The 18,831-nt window shown below is 37.7% G+C and overlaps 1 protein-coding gene across 17 annotated transcripts in view; it reads left to right on the top strand.

Moving 5' to 3' along the window:
* Positions 1-2,160: 2,160 nt before the first annotated feature.
* PLAGL1 (pleiomorphic adenoma gene-like 1) overlaps positions 2,161-18,831 on the top strand; it is a 72,473-nt gene continuing 55,802 nt past the window's right edge. For 6 of the 17 annotated variants that reach the window (XM_011997141.1, XM_011997134.1, XM_011997138.1 and 3 more), the window contains exon 1: positions 2,161-2,483. The gene's annotated coding sequence lies outside the window, so the exon portion shown is untranslated. The remainder of the gene's footprint in view (positions 2,484-18,831) is intronic. The other 11 variants (XM_011997139.1, XM_011997140.1, XM_011997152.1 and 8 more) reach the window with 6 other exon arrangements.

The raw sequence follows: 18,831 nt of genomic DNA on the forward strand, positions 1-18,831 counted from the left end.
GCTCTTTTTTGGTTCCATATGAAATTTAAAGTAGTTTTTTCTAATTCTGTGAAGAAAGTCAATGGTAGCTTGATGGGGATAGCATTTAGTCTATAAATTACTTTGGACAGTATGGCCATTTTCATGATATTGATTCTTCCTACCCATAAGCATGGAATGTTTTTCCATCTGTTTGTGTCCTCTCTAATTTCCTTGAGCAGTGATTTGTAGTTCACCTTGAAGAGGTCCTTCAGATCCCTTGTAAGTTGTGTTCCTAGGCATTTTATTCTCTTTGTCTCCACTGTGAATCAGAGTTCACTGATGTGTTGGCTCTCTGTTTGTCTATTATTGGTATATAGTAATGCTTGTGATTTTTGCACATTGTTTTTGTATCCTGAGACTTTGCTGAAGTTGCTTATCAAATAATATGCCAGTTAGAATTAAAAAGCCAGGAAACAACAGATGCTGGAGAGGATGTGGAAAAATAGGAATGCTTTTACACTGTTGGTGGGAGTGTAAATTAGTTCAACCATTGTGGAAGACAGTGTGGCAATTCCTCAAGGATCTAGAACCAGAAATAACATTTGATCCAGCAATCCCATTACTGGGTATATACCCAAAGAATTATAAATCATTCTACTCTAAAGACACGTGCACATGTATGTTTATTGCAGCACTATTCACAATAGCAAAGACTTGAAACCAACTTGAAACCATTAGTGATAGATTGGATTAAGAAAATGTGGCACATATACACCATGGAATACTATGCAGCCATAAAAAAGGATGAGATCGTGTCCTTTGTAGGGACATAGATGAAGCTGGAAACCATCGTTCTCAGCAAACTAACACAGGAACAGAAAACTAAACACTGCATGTTCTCACTCATAAGTGGGAGTTGAAAAATGAGAACACATGGACACAGGGAGGGGTGGGGGCTAGCAGGGGAGGGATAGCATTAGGAGAAATATCTAATATAGATGATGGGTTGATGGGTGCAGCAAACCACCATGGGATGTGTATACCTATGTAACAAACCTGCATGTTCTGTACATGTATCCCAAAACTTAAAAGTATAATAAAAAAATAAATAAAGCAATTGCCATCTTGTTCTGTTAGGTTTTGAAGGAAGGTATGAATTGAAAATACCCAACTCAGTTTTTATTTATGTATAGAGAAAAATACCAGATTTTCTCAACCATGGCAGCACTCTATAAACCCTCCTTAGGAATATGACTTGAAAAAGAAGGCATTCCATCAAGAACTAAATAAAAATAAAAATTCAGGGATGGATAAGTTCCAGTGAACATCAAATTCATTTAAAGAGAATTAAGACAACATCTGGAAAAATAAAGTTGCAGAGCAATTGCAAATGTTCTCATTGCTAGTAAGCTGAAAGTAATAGAAGTAATGGAAATTGAGAGGCAGGGGGTAAAGGTAGGCGGAGGTGTATGATGCTAATTAACTTCATCTTTCAGAGCTATGAAACTGTCTAAACCCAAACATGTAGTGAGCTCCTTACACCTCTCTTAATCTTTTTACGTAATGCTGATAGGCCTTTTAAAAAGCACGTCTTTTAGGGAAGAAAGCAATAGAGATTCCTTTCAGTTTATTTTTCTTAAATTCCAGTAACATTGAAAAATTTGAAATTGTGTGAAGCAGACATAGTGTGATCCCATAATTATAAAATTATTTCTGTCTACGCTTTCTGCGTCTTCGTTTCTTCAGCCGTGAGACGGTTATTTCTGCCAACATTGCTGTGAGGATTACACGTATTTACCTGCAAAGTACTTAGGACAGTGCCTGGCTCACGGTCAGTGCTCACATTTGGGCAGCTGCACTTGGGCGCTGCTGGCACAGGAGGTAAGTTAGTTTGGCCTATTGCAGCGTCCTAGCATCTGTCGCGTTTCTCGTGTGTGATCAGGCTTAGGCAGCCCATCCTGGCGGTGACTTGAGCTAGCAGGCCCCACTGCGGACTCCGGGCCGGCTCGGGTCTACCTGCGCCAGCACTGTACCTGGGCGACCTTGGCTTTGCCCCCACCAGTGACCCGGCCCGCCGGTCATGTGGGTGCCGCTCCGCTCCCCCCGCCTCGGCCGCCGACCCCCAGCTCCCCGGCGGGGCCTCCTCCTGCCACGTGACGCCCCCGCCAGGGGCCCCAGCGCCCTCCTCGCAGCCGTGCCGTTCCGGCTCCCGAGCCCCGCCTGCGCGCGGCCTCCTCGGCTCAGCCATCCTCTTGGCTGCCGCGGGCGGCAAAGCCCACGGCATCTGCCATTTGTCATTCAGCCCGTCGGTACCGCCCCGAGCCTTGATTTAGACACGGCTGGGGCGTGCTCTGGCCTCACTCTCCGGGCGGGTGCTGGACGGACAGACGGGGCAGCAGCACTCACAGCCCAGCTGCGCGGGGCCTTGGCGCGCGGGGTGCTTCCCCCGGTCGCCGTCATGGCCGCAGAGGCAGCACGCCCCAGCAGCCTCGCCTGAGCTCCGGGGGTCGTTGCCCCGCAGGGTAGGTGTCTGGGTACTCGCGGCCGCGGCGGGCGGGCTGGGGGCAGCTGTGGCCGTGCATTGCCGCGCTGCGAGGACGGCGCTGGGTTCGCGGCAGCAAGGAGGGTGTGCCTTTGCCGCGCTGCCTACGTGCAGGTCCGGGCTCCACGGGCCCGGGTGCGGGACCCCGCAGATCGTCACCCGCAACCCAGGCCGCCCCACCGCGAGTGCCGCCAGCCACCCGGACGCCGCTGCCAGAGGCGTTCGCGCCTATCTGGTATGCGGTCCATAGACCCGATTCTTACAGCCTGGCGCTCTAACCTCGCCAACGGGCCAGGAAAAAAACAGAACAAGGAAAAGAAGAAAAAGTCTGTTGAAAGTAATAATGGAACTAGACAGTAACTGTTTGTGCTTTAGTCTCTTATGGAAAATATGATTATTTTGATGCTTTAGTATTACAGACTGTATCAGACATACTCTTAAAAGTATTTTAAAACGTGGGGTCCTAAAAATTTCCTAGATCGGGACAGCTGATAATGCAACTTCGGTTAGTCTCCGCATCCAACTTTCAGGGCGGAGTGGGAATTTCTACCTTTTACTGAATATACTCCTGTAATTTTGAATATTTTTTCTCATCAATTGTGTTACTTTCATGTTTTAGGAAACCAATAAAAATCAAAAATAGAAACACCCAGCTTAGGTCCTCCTTCTTCCAGGAATCCTCCTCTAACCCCTCCCTCCCAGGCAGGATCGGAGGCCCCTCCCGGGTGTTTTCTGGGGCCTCACTGAGGTCCTGGTCCCCTAAGTGCTCCCCCGCAGCCCCTCCGCGTATTAACCCATGGGTCGCGCTGGGCCCAGAGATTGCTTACTTGGCACATGGTAAGTGATTAATACTGTTTAATGACCGAGGGAAAAGATAAAATGTTCTCTGATGTTTCACGCTTTTCACTCTGAAGTTAAATAGTGGTAAATTTATATGCGCTTAGATAAGAACATTTAACAGTTAAGGATCTGGAAAAGTTGACGACGTCCGATGTCCGTGTTTCCTGATCCAGCAGTTGCACGCCTGGGTATTCATCCTTAACAACAATGTTTTTCAGAATTTGAAGTCCATTTTAGTGGGTCGTAAAGTCATTTAAGTGGATGATCAGAATTTGTAAAACACAGAGAATAGAACGTCAATGTCTCTCAGGTCATAGAGGTGTTCGCTTTATGAATCTCTCCTCCTCTCCTCAGTTTCATACATACACAAATGTGTGTCATGATGTAAAACGTCATTCCTTAGTATGAGTCATGGACAAAAAAGTTTGAAAGCCACTGCCCTAGATAAATTTTAATACATGTCCACAAGCAGACGTGTACGAGAAGGTTGACTGTAATAGCAGAAAACTGGAAGCCACCTTTATGCCCACCTGAAGGAGAAAGATAAATTATACACCAGTCATAAAAAGGGCACACTGTACAGTGGCCAATGAAATATTTTTGTATTTCAACATAAATGCCTTTCAGTGTTGAACCAAAAAAAAAAAAAAAAAAAAAGTTGCCAGAGAATGTTGTGTGATATCATCTATGTAAAATTCAGAACCTGATGGAGCAAAGCTATTGTTTAGGGATGCATATATAGGCATTAAAAGTAGTAAAGAAAAAAGGTCAAGCTAATGGTCACCTCCTGGTGGGGAGGAGAGGGTCTGGGGTTCAGAGATGCTGGAAATGCTTTATCGCCTGACCTGTGCAATGGTTACATGGGTGTTTGCTTTGTAACTCTTTGTTAAATGATACACACTAAGTTTGAATGTCACATTTCTCCCCAAATATATTAAAATATGGGTGTCACAAACTGAAGAAGCGTAAGTCTAGGGCTCTACGTCTGTTATTGTTATTGCCTGGCTTCTTTTTAGAAAAAAAAAAAATCTTGCTCAGGGAGGAGTACCTAGGGAACTTATCAATAACGTTTTATTTCATAAATTCCATGGTAGACATATCAGTATTTATTAAATTATTCTTTATTCTTATAACTTAATTTATAATATTTCAAAAAGCATTTAGGAGAAAATATCATTTGGGGTGTTTGCTTTCCCAAAAGTCACATTTACATATTTTATACACAACTGGAATATTTTATGTAGTAATTTTAGCTAAAATCAAATTTTGTTATGAAAAATGAAAACTAAAAAGTATATAAAAATCACAGAACTTTACAGACTTTCAGGGTTTTAAAATGCTAACATGTATTTACCGCAATAATTTCTGTTCCTCAGTTCTTTTAGGCCACATTTTTAGTGCTCAGTAGCCACATATTACTTTTATATTTTATTATGTGATATATTTTACATTATAATATATTATAGAACAGAATATTCCCATCATTGCAGAAATTTCTCTTGGAAAACACGCTGGATACAAATATTTGTTATACACTTGGAGATATTAAACTATAGACATTAATCTGTATGCTTTTTGTCTTAAGATACTCTACTATTAATGAAATGTATTCTGAATATTTTTCTAAGAATTACGTTTTGTCCACATTTTGTTCTTTAATTTACCTGAAACATGTGTATGTTTAGATGTATATATTTTATGTTATGAAATCAAGCTTAATTCATTTTCAGATTCCCATGTGAAAAGGTAATTCTTCCAATATCAGTGATTAGCAGTGCCGCTTCTGTCACATACAGTACCCAGATATGCTTGGGCTTATTTCCAGGCTGTTAATCCTGGTTTGTTTATTTGTCATCTGAAAATACTGCTGATTTTCATTTACTGTTGTTTTCTATGTAGTATATTGTTCAGTTCTAAGAATTAAAATTTTTTTCATTGTGATATTTTTTCTTCACCTAACAGATTTGTAGAAAGTAGTCTAGTTCCAATGTGGAAGGTTTTGTGAGTTATCCTTTTGTTACTGATTTCTAATTTGCCCTGTAGTGAGCATACATGTCAAGGCCACTAATTCTTTGAAATTCGAGAATTGCTTTATGGTTTTCACTGCTCCTTGTATCATCAAGAATAATTTGTAGTCACAGACTTTTGAGGCAAGGTATGTAGGTGTGTGTATATACATAATGTATATACATACACACTTTATATATAGATTATATGTATATCTCACTGTAGAATTTATATAAAAATTAAATATATTTGTATAAATTTATATATATAAATAAAATATCCTGTTTCTAAGGTTTATGTTTCATCAATTCAGGAAAATTTTGTCTTTTATCTCTTTATTTTCACCTGTTTTTATCCTATTCTTTCCTTTAGGAGCTATGATTAGACTTCTGTTAGACTTCCTCACTCTGTCACCCACATCTTTTAAGGTACATTTAATGTATGTAATATATTTTTTATCCATGTTGAATTCTACATACATTTTTTAGTTCTATAATTTATGTACAATAAAAAAAGCGTGTAGCTTGATGAAATTTACATATGTGTATACCTTTGTGATTACTACCCAGATAAACATATAAAACATGTTCATTCCTTCTGCCCCTTCCTGTCAATGGAGCCACTCGCTTCCCCTAGTCAACTACTGTCCTGATTTCTGTGATCATGGATTATTTTCAAGTGTTTTTTAAAACTTCATATAAATGGAGTCATAGAGTTTATTCTTTTGTTCACATTGTATTCATCCATGTTGCATGTATAAGTATTTTTGTTTGTTTTTTATTTTTGCTTTATATCAAGGGTTGGCAAACTGTGGCCTGTGAGCCAATTCCAACCCACTGCATATTTTTGTTCATAAAATTTTATTGGGCTGGTTTCCGTGGCTCCTGTCTGTAATCCCAGCCACTCAAGAGGCTGAGGCAGGAGAATCTCTGGAGCTCAAGAGTTTGAGCTTACAATGAACTGTGATCATGCCACTGCACTGCAGCCTGGGTGACAGTAAGATGACCCCATCTTAAAAAAAAAAAATTACTGGAACATAGTTATGCCCATTTGGCAGAGTTGAGTAGTTATTACAGAGGCCATATGGCCCACAAAGTCTAAACTATTTACCAAGTGACCATTTACAGAAAAAAATTTATTGACCCCTCTTCTATGGTATTACATTATGTGGATCTATAATATAAGCAATTTACTTATTCATTTTCTTGTTGGGCCGTTAAGATTTAAATTGTGAAGAATGTTCTTCCAACATCCGTTGGTAGACATACATCTCTCAGCTATATACCAAGGAGTTGAATTGATGGTCTTTGGTAGGTTGGTTGCATTTCCATAAACACTAATAATGTTGAACATCTTAAAATATCTTAATCAGCCATTTAGATTTCCTTTGTGACCTGCCTATTGAAATATTTTGCCCATTTAAAAAAAAAATAGGTTATCTTTTTATTAATGATTTTTAGTTCCTAATATAATCTGGATAGGGAATCTTTGTTGGGTACATGTTTGCAAGTATTTCCTACCCTGAAGTTTGCCTGTTTATTCTCTTAATAGTACCTTTTGATGAGCAGAATTATTCCTTTGAAGTTTGGTTTATCAGGATTTGGGAGTGGGTAAAAAGGGGAAGGGAGTGGAAGTTAGTGCTTTTTTGCATCCTACCTGTAAAATTTTCTTCCTACCCTCAAATTTGCCCACTCTCAAGGTTTTGAAGACATTTGCCTTTGTTTTCCTCCGGAAACTTTACAGTTTTAGCTGTTGGGTCTGTGATTATCATCAGTTGATTTTCGTGTATGGTGTGAGGTAGGGATCAAGATTTCTTTTTTTTTTTTTTAGACGGAGTCTCACTCTGTTACCCAGGCTGGAGTGCAGTGGTGTGATCTCGGCTCACTGCAAGCTCTGCCTCTCAGGTTCACGCCATTCTCCTGCCTCAGCCTCCTGAGTAGCTGGGACTACAGGCGCCCACATTAACCATGGCTGACTAATTTTTTGTATGTTTAGTAGAGACAGGGTTTCACCATGTGAGCCAGGATGGTCTCAATCTCCTGACCTCATGATCCTCCCATCTCAGCCTCCCAAAGTGCTGGGATTACAGGAGTGAGCTACCATGCCCAGCCTCAAGATTTATTTTCTGTATGGACATTCATCTACTCTACACATCTACTGAAAAAAACAGCACTTTTCTTTTCCCATTGAATTGCATGGGGACTTTGTTGATAAATGAATGGTCATATATTTGGGTCTGTTTCTGGACTCTATTCTGTTCCACTTGGACTAATTATCCGTTCTTGCATCAGTACCATACTTTTTAAATTACTGTAGTTTATGGTAAGTCTTGATATGGTATTGTAAACCGTCCAGTTTTGTTCTTTTAAACAAATGTTTTGATTATTTAAGTGCTTTATATTTCCATATAAATTTTCAAATGTGCTTGTCAATGTCCATTAATAAAAAAAAAAAAAAAGGTCTACCAGACTTTTGACTGGGATTGCATTGACTCTGCAGAGCAACTTTGGGAAAGTGAACATTTTAACAGAATTGAGTCTTTCCCTTCATTGAATAAATTCTTCTACAGTTACTTTCAACATGTTCTGTATATTCAGTGTAGAGGACTTACACATTATTCAGTTTATTTCTAGACATTTAATGATTTTTGATGCTGTTGCAGGTGGTGGCGTGTTTTTTTTTTTTCCCCCAGTTTTATTTTCCAAACATCTTGCCTAGTGTATGGAAACAAAATTTATTTTTATATATTGATCTTGTATTTTGTACCTTTGCTAAATTCACTTTTAGTTCTGGTAGTATGCAGATTCTTTTTTTTTTTTTTTTTTTTTTTTTTAATGTGCTGTCGTGCCATCTGGAAAAAAAATGGTTTAAATATGCCCTTACAATTCTATTATCTTTTTCTCCTTTTCTTGCCTTATTGCACTGGCTGGGACCTCTAGAACAATATTTAACAGAAGTATTAACAATGTATATCCTTGCTTTTTCCTCATCTTAAGGGGAGAATGCCTCTACATTTCACTATTAAGGGTGATGTTTACTGTACTTTTTTTTGGTAGATGTTCTTTACCAGATTGAGGAAATTTTCTTGTTTCTAGTTCACTGAGAATTGCTTTCACAAATGAGTATTGAATTTTCAAATTCATTTTATTCTGAAATAATTTTAAATTTACAAGAATTGCAGAGATAGTGCAGTGTTTTTGTATACCCTTCACCAACTTCCTCTCATGTTAACATCTTACATAACTGTTGTAAAGTACCAAAGTTAAGAAATTAACATTGGCACAATAGTATTAATGAAACTATACACTTTATTCAGATTACCACTGTTTTCCCTCTAATATTCTTTTTTTAAATTTCAGGATCCAACCCATATACCACATGGTGTTTAGTTTTCATGTCTCCCTCGTTTACTCCGATCTGTGACAGTTTCTCAGTCTTTCATATCTTGTCACTTTTGAAGAGTACTGGTATGTGTTTTGTAAAATGCATCTCAATTTGGATTTATCCAATGTTTTCTGACAATTAGACTGAGGTTATGGATTTTGAGAGAAGAATATCGCAGAGCTGTTGTGCCCTTCTCATTGTATCACATATGGCAGCATATGATAATCACATCGACTGATGATAACTTTGATCACATGGCCAGATGGTATCTGGCAAGGTTTCTTATTGTAATGTTCCTTTTTCCCCCTTTCCATAGTCTATTTGTTAGGAGAAAGTCCACAGTCAAGGGAAGGAAAGGTATCAAATAATTTGTGGACATATGTTAAAACCACCACAGTGATTAATAAATATTTTGAGGTAGTACAAATATTCTATTTCTCTTTAAAATTTTGTCCAATAATTTTAGTATTCAGTGGATCTTGCCTGCAACAATTATTATTGTGGTATTCTAATGGTGATTTTCCATTTTCTTCCTTTTTTTACATTTATTAATAGGAATTCTTCTCTAAGAAAGGTTGGTCCCTTTTCTCCCATTGATTTATTATTCAGTCAGTTATTTATGTCCATGTATATTGATGGATATTTATTTTAGTCTTTGAGCTATTATCTAATATCATTTTTATATTGCTTAAATTGTTCCAGCTTTGGCATTGGGATTTTTTTGAGGTTGGCTCTTTTGTCCTTTTGAAATGTCGCCATTAAAAATTTTTATTTATTTTTTATCATTTCCTTACTGTCTGGCACTATGAGATGCTCCAGGCTCATTTAGTATTTTCCCTTCCCCAACCTTAGAATCAGCCATTTCTCCAAAATGTCTTGATTCCTTTTACTGGAGGATGGTATTAGAAACCAAGATCTGTGTGCTATGTGTCCTTGCTGCTACTGAGATGTTACTGTTTCTTGGCCCTCTGTGGACAGAGCTAGGAGTTATTTGTACGTATACTCAATTTTTAATTTTGTCAAAATCTTTTTCTGCATCTATTGAGATTACGACTTTTCTTAGTTTGATGACATGAAGAATTACAAATATCTGACATTTTAAAGGATGTTTTTCCAGTATTCCTTAGAACTTTGCAAGTATTAAAAGGTTTGTTTTAGAATGTCTAACTCTCCATATTGCCTGAACAAATCTTCCTAAGATAACTCTCATGATTTTGATATGTCATAGGGGAGAAACCTTCTTTTGTTTTTCTGCTGAATTGTTTGGCTATTTTGGACCTTTCTCATTCCATATGAGTTTTAGTACCTGTTTATGAAGTTTCTTGAAAAGTCCTATTGGGATTTTTATAGAAATGGCTTTGAATTTATAGATCAATATGAGAAGAATGGGCATATTTGCAATATTCAGTTTTTTCTTTGTCATGTCCTTTTTGTGTCCTTCAATGATATGATACAAACAAAGGACTTGTACATTTTTTTTTACATTTATTTCTAAATCCTGATGATTTTTGTTGCTACTGTGAATAGGTTCTCTTAGTTTCCTATTTTCTAACCAGCTAGTTATTACTTCATAAATAATATTATATTTCCATTTACATAAATACATAATTTGCAAGAAATAATTTTTTTCTTTTCCTTCTGATCTTCATATCTCTTATTCTTTTGTTTCTGTCTAATTTCACTGGCTAGGACCCCCAGTGCAATGAAGAATAGTGGTACTGATCATGAACATTCTTATTTTGTTCCTGACTTACATGAGAATACTTCTGTAGCACTGAAGCTTAGTGTGATGTTGTTGCTGAATATTTAAAGTTCTCTTCTTCTAGTTCTCTAAGAGTTTTATATCATGAATCATATTGGATTTATTAAGTGTTTTTTTTTCTGAATCTATTGGACTGTGAAGCCAGATTGCTTGCATTCAATTCCTACTTCTGCTGCTCTGCTGCCATGTAGTGTAACCTTGGGCAGTTACTTCTCTGTATCTCAATTTTCTCATCTTTAAATTTAGGTAAAACTGTCTACCATATAAGGTTGTTGAGAGGATTAAATGAGTTAATACATAAAATAGGGTAAGAATTGTGCTTATCCCTAGGAAGTACTCATTTTTTTTCTTCATTTCTTAGTGTTAGGTTATTTTAATTTAAATTATTGTAATAAGCAAATTAATTACTAAATCATCTTGCACTCTTAAGTAACCTTACACATATTTGTTTACATAATTTGGATTTAATTTACTGTTTTAATTTTTTGATGTAATATTCATGAGTCATAAAGTGACTGTTCTTTTGCTATAGCAAAGGGCATAAAGAATGATGGATTCCTAGAACAACATTACACAAGAGCTTAGCAACTGAGGTGGCAACATTCCTAACTTTCTGGAGCGATTTATATCTGAGTCTTTTGATAAGCTGGAGATAGAGATAGCTCTTGCATGAGCAAATTCAGAAGTTGGCATATATTTTGGAAAATCATCACTAAACAAAAAGGAAAAGTGATTCTAGCTTTTCTATGTGTTTCACATTACATCATTAATACATTGTATTATTTGCATATGGAGATTTCCATATTTGGAATATTTGGAAAGATTCATTCACCAGTGATGTACTGAGCACTTTCTTTGTGCCAGGCAATGTGTTTTGTTGGCTTGGGGGCATATCTTTGCTCTTGAGGAACTTAGGGGTCAATTAGGATCAATCTTGAAGTTGAAGGCAGGTCTATTTGTATCATTCAGGGAAACTCAATGATCATTTTTTTAAATAATAAAATTGAACTTTCTCTTCCATTTGCATTCTGAAACACAGGAAAAAAAAATTGAACTTTCTAATATCTTTCCTTCCTGTTTCTTTCACTCCCCTCAGCACCTTGGTTTAGGCTCTTGTCACCCTATGCTATTTTTCCCTGTATTGACTTCTTCCCTTCCTATCATGTGTAATGACCACTGGGGTCAGTTCCCTGAAAAAAGTCCTTTAGTGGCATCCCAATACTTGCAAGGTTCTTGCTTCTTAGCAAGACAATGGTCCTTTTTTGCCTGTTCCTAACTTACTTTGCTGGCCTTCTTCTCTGATTTCTCAGAGCTAATCCAGTGATACAAGTGGTCCTAACCACTCATCAGCCCCTAAAGGATTCACTCTCCTGCTTTTGCAGCTGTGTTCTTATTTGTGCCAGTTCCTCTGCCTTAAATGTTTTCTCCCCAACTAATTTTCAACCATTTTTTTTCAAGCTCTGTTCAGAGAATACTCACTCTACAACCCTACTAGCTACATAGAAACCCTATAATTTATAATCTGTAGCCCATGTTAAATTCTTACCTTTCGTCACCAATCTTTATATCTAAATTTCCAGATGGTCAGGTTCTTAGATAGGGTTCAAGTGGCTCACATGATACTTTGCATACAAAGAGCTATTGCCAAATAGCTACCACTACTAAGTACCTACTATAATTGTGCTACAATTTTGCAAAGTAAGTATTATTATCTCTCTTAAATTGTGAAGAAACTTAGTATCAAAGAGATTAGGAAACTTGCCTAACACCATATAGTTAGTAAGTGGCAAAACAGGTTTGTCTGAATCAGGGCTCTTGCTCTTTCTTCTATGCTATACTGCCTTTGTGTTAAAAATAAAGAAATAGTTAAAATCAAGAACAGAAGCATTTATGGTAAAACACTCTGAAAATGGCATATACAATGAAAACTTTGCTTTCATTGTCATTATACTACAGAATCTTCACTTTGGTGACCATGATAGTTGCTATGGACTAACTGGTGTACTCCTACTTTCTTTGGAATTTCCTTCTAAGTTTTTGTTGATACTAATGAATAAGGTTTGAATATTCTAATTTTGGCTTATTTGGGGGTAAGAAAAATAGTAAAGTTTAGTTACACTTTGCTTGGTGTTTGTTTTATTTTAAGTAGAAAATTTTACATTTGCCCAATAACCTTTGCTGGGCAATGGATAAGGTAAAAAGAGTCTACTTATCTTTCATATAGTACTTTTTCTCTGCTTCTGTTGAGGCATGAAATACTTGGGGAAGAAAACCATATGAACTCTGCCATTCTTAAGTATATAGCTTGATGAGTTTATATATATACACACACACATACACATCCACACACCTGTGTAATCACAACCAAGAGCAAGATAGACAATATTACATCCATCGAGGAGAAAATTCTCTCATCTACCTCCTGGCCAACACCTCCCCTGTGGATCACACTCTTCTGATGTCCATCACTGTAGATTAGTTTTGTCTATTCCTTCCCCTCATCCCCCTTCCCCGAGATGGTATCTCACTCTGCCACCCAGGCTAGAGTGTGGTTGCATGATGACAGGATGACAGTTCACAGCAGCCTCAACCTCCCAGGCTCAAGCAATCCTCCCACCTGAGCCTCCCTGTTTTGTCTATTATTGAATTTTAAGTATAACCAAATAAGATGTACATTTTTGTGTCTGGCTTTAATTCGGCATAAATTTTTGAGAGTTATCTGTGCTGATGCATCTATCAATAGGTGGTTCTTTTTGTATTTTTTCTGAGTAGGAATCCATTACCACAATTTGTTTATCCATTCTGTTAATAGCTATGCGGGTGTGTTCTAGTTTGGGTTCTTACAAATAGACCTGCTGTGAATACTCATTCACAAGTCTTTTGGTGGACATTTGCAGTATTTCACCAAGGAACAAATCTGAAACTAGAATTGTTAGGCCATAGGGAAGCCAAACAGTTTACAAAACTGAATGCATATGTGTACACTCTTGCTAGCAATAGAGTTGTAGTTGTAGTGTGCATTTTCATCAGCACCTGATATTGCTAGTCTTTTTCACTTTAAGCCCTCTGGTGGGTTTGAGGTGATATCTCATGGCTTCATGGTCTCATGGTTTTCATGTGCATTTCCTTGATGATTTCATGACTTTTCTGTTTATCTTTTAATGCTGTCTTGTGGTATTTTAATGAAATCCAGTTTATCAGTTTTTTAATAGTTTGTTTTTTGTCCTATTTAAGAAATCTTTGTCTATCCCTCAATCAAGAAGATATCCAATTTTTTTTTTTACATTTATATCTGTGACCCACTCCATCATCTATCTCAAATTAATTTCTGTATGATGTGAGATAAGGGTCAAGGTTAATTTTTTCAGGATCGAAATTTAATTGCTCTGGAATCTTTTGAGGAATTTTTCTTTCCCTCCTTTGAATTGCATGGTACCCTTGTTGAAAATCAAATGCCTGAGTATGTGCGTCTGTTTCTGAACTCTAAGGTCTGTGTCCTTGTTCTGTTTGTCTACCTCATGATCGAAGATGGCTAGCCAAATTCTAGCTATGATGTCTGTATTTCAGTCAGCAAAAAAAAAAAAAAAGGAATAAATAAGACTGCTCCTGCTTCAGGACAATAACCAGAATTTGCACATGACATTTGTGCCTATATCGTGTCAGTAACGTGACAACCTTTATCTTCAAGGGACATTGAGAAATGTTTTTATTCTGGGGAGTCATGTGCCCACATAAAATTCAGAGATTATATTACAAAGAAAGAAGGGAAGAATGAATATCAGAGAAAATTGGCAGTCTTTGCCATACTTTCTGTTTACGAGCACTTTGTAGGTGCTTAATAAACATTCATTTGATTCAATTTCATCTACTTCTCATTGAAGCCTTCTTGGTCAACTTTTGCTTGTAATCATGCATGCAGACATTGCAGCTCTGTGATAGGACTCTCCCAGATCCACCTAATAAGAAGTGTGCCGTGTAGTAATGGGGTCAGCTACTTCCTAGTGAGAGAAATGTCCAGACCTTGTTAAAGTTCTCTCAAATCACCCAGTGTTTCTTCTTTATGTGTCACTATTGTGATCATAGCAGTTCGGAGAAAATGAGACCCTAAATCAAGAAAATTTAAAGGACAATGTGGCTCAGCAGGTCTCAAAATAGAGTGAACGATGGTGGGAGGGTGACCAGGTTAAACAGTTTTTGGTTTTGGTTAACTCCTGACCATCCTTTATCCTTGATATTTTTGGAAAAAAGATTAGAGGTCTAGATTTCAGTTCTTCTCTTTGCTTTAATTTTATGGCTGGCCACCATTAATATAGCCAGTAATGTAGGTATTTTATGGAAATACTTATTATTACTCGGCTTTGAAACAAGAGCCTCTGTTTTTTAATTAAGATTTGAGCCCATCAAGTGTTAAATTTTCTTTTCTCTTTCATCTCTGGAAAATATATTATGAAATTTATAGAAAGGGTGATCTTTCTTCCTTTAGTCTTCAGGCAAAAGAAATCCTTATATTTCAGATTTGAAACATTTTGTATAAGCATATATATCATAACAGTGTTTGAATTTTAAGTGGTATGAGTATCTTATGATAGTATAGCTTTTAAAGATATTTAACTTAGAAAACATTCATAAATTTATTCAACAAATATTTATAGGAGGTAAACATAATTTCAAACTTTGACCAAAGTGGTTCACACATAAATACAAAGTATAGAAATATGTTTAAATTATGTAGTTTAGAGTCATGTTTCCTTGGCTTAACTTACTCCTCAAATTAGTTTAACATTTATCCCCTTTCCCAAAGCAAAGCAAAAAAAAAAAAAAAACCCCAAAAACAGTAACAACAAAAAAGCAAAAGCCAAAAATTATGCATTGTTTATTAAATGATATGAAAAGGTAGCTCAATACATGCATACAAATATCTGTATAATACTGAAATTGAAGTTTTTTGTTAATTAACTTTAAGGATAAATTGAAAGGGACCCTGCTTTACTGTGAGTATTTTCTGTGTTGACCACTTGTTGTGAATCATTTTATTTAATTGTTCCAACAACCTGAGAATAGTAGTTTTATCTCCTTTGTACAAATAAGAAAATTTTGGCTGAGAAACAATGAAGCCTTTCCCAATATCAGACAGTTAATAAGTAATACAGCAAGCATCTGACCTCTGATCACTTGGATTCTGAGCACAGGAGGCCTGTTCTTTTGTGATGGTTCTGTCTTATTGTTTCTTAATTGTTCCCATTAGATGATGACAAGATAGGGGCATCACTTTGAGAGATGTGACATAGTCCAATTACCTCCATGAGGTCAGAAAATCTGAAATTAATGCAAATTTGCTATGAGCAAACACATCAGAAACTGACATGTATTATAATGCGACTTTATAATGAGACTTTTAATTGGATTAGAGCCCCACTCTTAAGGCATCATTTAACCTTAATTACCTCCCTGATGGTCCTATCTCCAAATACAGTCACATTAGGGGTTGGGTTTTCAACATTTGAATTTTGAGGACACATTTGAATCTGTAACAGTGGATTTTCCAGAAACGCAAGCAGGAATAAAATGTTGGGACCGAATATGAGCTGCTCCAGTGGTCACACTGCTGTCTCTCATCATCTTCCACATATTATTTTTTTGTGAATAATAGTAGTAGTTATAATGTCATTAGTTTCATTTCATTCCTACTTGAGGTTTCAAGAGCTAGTGTGAAGTAGGGCTGCCTTGTTAAATCTGTCTGCACTTCTGTGGAGTGTAAAATCAGTGTCATACGCTTTAATGGTAATACCTTGTCACATTCAGAGATGTTTAAAACTGCAATCTAGAAAATTGCTTTTAAACAGCGGGGGAAAGATGTTCATATTCTCAGAGGACACGATGTGGAACATGTGGACATCCCATGCACTGTGAGGTTTTAAAATTTACAATATATAGGAAAATTCCTCATTTTTCTGATACCTTTCTGAGATTATCAAAATAATACAGATCCAAACCTAGTCTTTCCCACATTGTAAGTTATAAATTTCACCAGTATACTTTAGGGAGTTCCTGGTCCATAACAATTTTGAAATCCTTCACCAGATTCCAGGAAGCCTGGGGAGTAAAATGCTTCTTGATTAGGCCCTGATTAGGCCCTTCTTGTTCATCATTTTCAGAAGCACTGGCCCTGCCCACTAAGGAGTTCTTTTATTTTTTTTTTTTCCTTAGCCACATATGAAGTGGACATTTGAGAATCTGCCCTAGTTGGGAACTGAGCAACTCTTTCTATCCACTTCCTGCATATAGAGTGTTGGGGACCAAAGGATCATTTTAACACTTCAGCTGATAGGCTTATTCTTTTTGGCAGCACAGTGCTCTACAAAATTTGGAAGGTTTCTTATCTGTTTGTCTCCAATCAATTCTGTGTGCTAGTAAACAGAGCCCTAGAATTTTCTTTTGTCATGCATGAGTCCTGGCTCTCAGATTTGCTACACTGATTTGCATTCTCACTCCCATAGCTGTCTTTCTGGTCCTAAAGGAAGTTATCTTGGGACTGGCTGGCTTCTATTGGAAAGCTTTACTTTTAATCTGATCTATTCTCTGAGTCATTTTATCCACATGAAAAGATTTAATGGATATATTATCTATCCTTGAACTGAGACAAATTAGTTTAAAAAAAAAGTTTTCCTGGGCTTATGATCTTCAAAGCCTTACTGTTAACTGTTAGTGTAGGGGTGGAGAAGAAGTTAGTTTTTGTAGTTGCAAAATCTGAAATGTCTGCTGTCTCCTCATTCCCTTTCACTTCCTGGAAACCGGATAGTTCTTTTCTAAGCTCAGCTCTTTCTTGAAATACTTTGTCAAATGAACCCAATAATAACCAATACACATTTCCTGTGTGTGTGTGTGTGTGTGTGTTTGTTTTTTGAGACAGAATCTAGCTCTGTTACCCAGGCTGGAGTGCAGTGGCGTGATCTTGGCTCACTGCAAACTCTGCCTCCTGGGCCCTAGCAATTCGCCTGCTCCAGCCTCCTGAGTAGCTTGGATTACAGGTGCCTGCCACCACACCCAGCTAATTTTTCTATTTTTAGTATAGATGGGGTTTCACTGTGATGGCCAGGCTGGTCTCGAACTCCTGACCTCATGATCCTCCCGCCTCGGCCTCCCAAAGTGCTGGGATTACAAGTGTGAGCCACCGCACCCAGCCATTTTCTGGTTTGTTGTTGTTGTTGTTTGTTTGTTTGTTTGAGACGGAGTCTCACTCACTCTGTCACCCAGGCTGGAGTGCAGTGGCAGGATCTCGGCTCACTGCAACCTCCACCCCTCAGGTTCAAGCGATTCTTCTGCCTCAGCTTCCCGAGTAGCTGGGATTACAGGCGCACACCACCACATCCAGCTAATTTTTGTATTTTTAGTAGTGATGAGGTTTCACCATGTTTGCCAGGCTGGTCTCTAACTCCTGACCTCAAGTAATCCACCTGCCTTGGCCTCCAAAGGTGCTGTGAGCTGCCTCATCCAACCATATTTCAATTGTTTTTTCTCACCTCTTCTCCTAGAGCTACAAGTAAATTTGGCAGCAGATCTGCCTCCTGAACTGACAGAGGCAAATGTTTTACCAGATATGTTGCCACTGTATAAAACACATCACTATCTTTCTGGCCCTTAAGATCAGTTTCCTCGCGACTTGTTGACCACTAAACCAAGGTCATGTATTTTAGGATTTTGCTAAAACAACATCCTACTTGTGGTACCAATTTCTATGTAGTCAGGATGGGTTAACATTATATTGTGCTAACAAGCCATCCCCAAACCTCAGTGGCTTCATTCAAAAACAGTTTATTTTTTGCTTATGATAAACATCCACTGTGGATTTGCAGAAGACTCTGCTTCACACAGGAAGACTCAAGCCTGTGAGTGTACCACCTTTGTCATTGTACACTTTCTGGAACACTTGGCTTTCTCGGCCTCTGGGGTTCAGAAAGAGAATGTTCAATGGTTTTCCCTCAGTAATCAACTTTGTATTAAAGTCTAGAACTAATCTCATGCCCCTCCTAACTATACGGGGGTAGAGTTCAAGTCAGAATAAAAATAGAAACACTTTTACTACACATCTAAATATAAGTTGTAAATTATGCAGACCAACTAAGTTCAAAGCTAACCAACCAAGTCCAAAATATATCTTTCCTTGACCAATTTACCTCATATTTCCTGGAAAACCATGTTTGAATGTGGACTTCTTGGAGCCTGTACCTCTAGAACATGACACTGGGGGGCAAAGTGGCTACTAGGTCCCAGCCTGTCTTCCCTCCTCTTAATGTTCTGGGATCACTCTACCCACTATGTCCCCATCTCCTGCAAA

Source organism: Mandrillus leucophaeus, unplaced genomic scaffold (genome assembly GCF_000951045.1).
Source record: "Mandrillus leucophaeus isolate KB7577 unplaced genomic scaffold, Mleu.le_1.0 Scaffold531, whole genome shotgun sequence".
NCBI classification, from domain to species: domain Eukaryota; kingdom Metazoa; phylum Chordata; class Mammalia; order Primates; family Cercopithecidae; genus Mandrillus; species Mandrillus leucophaeus.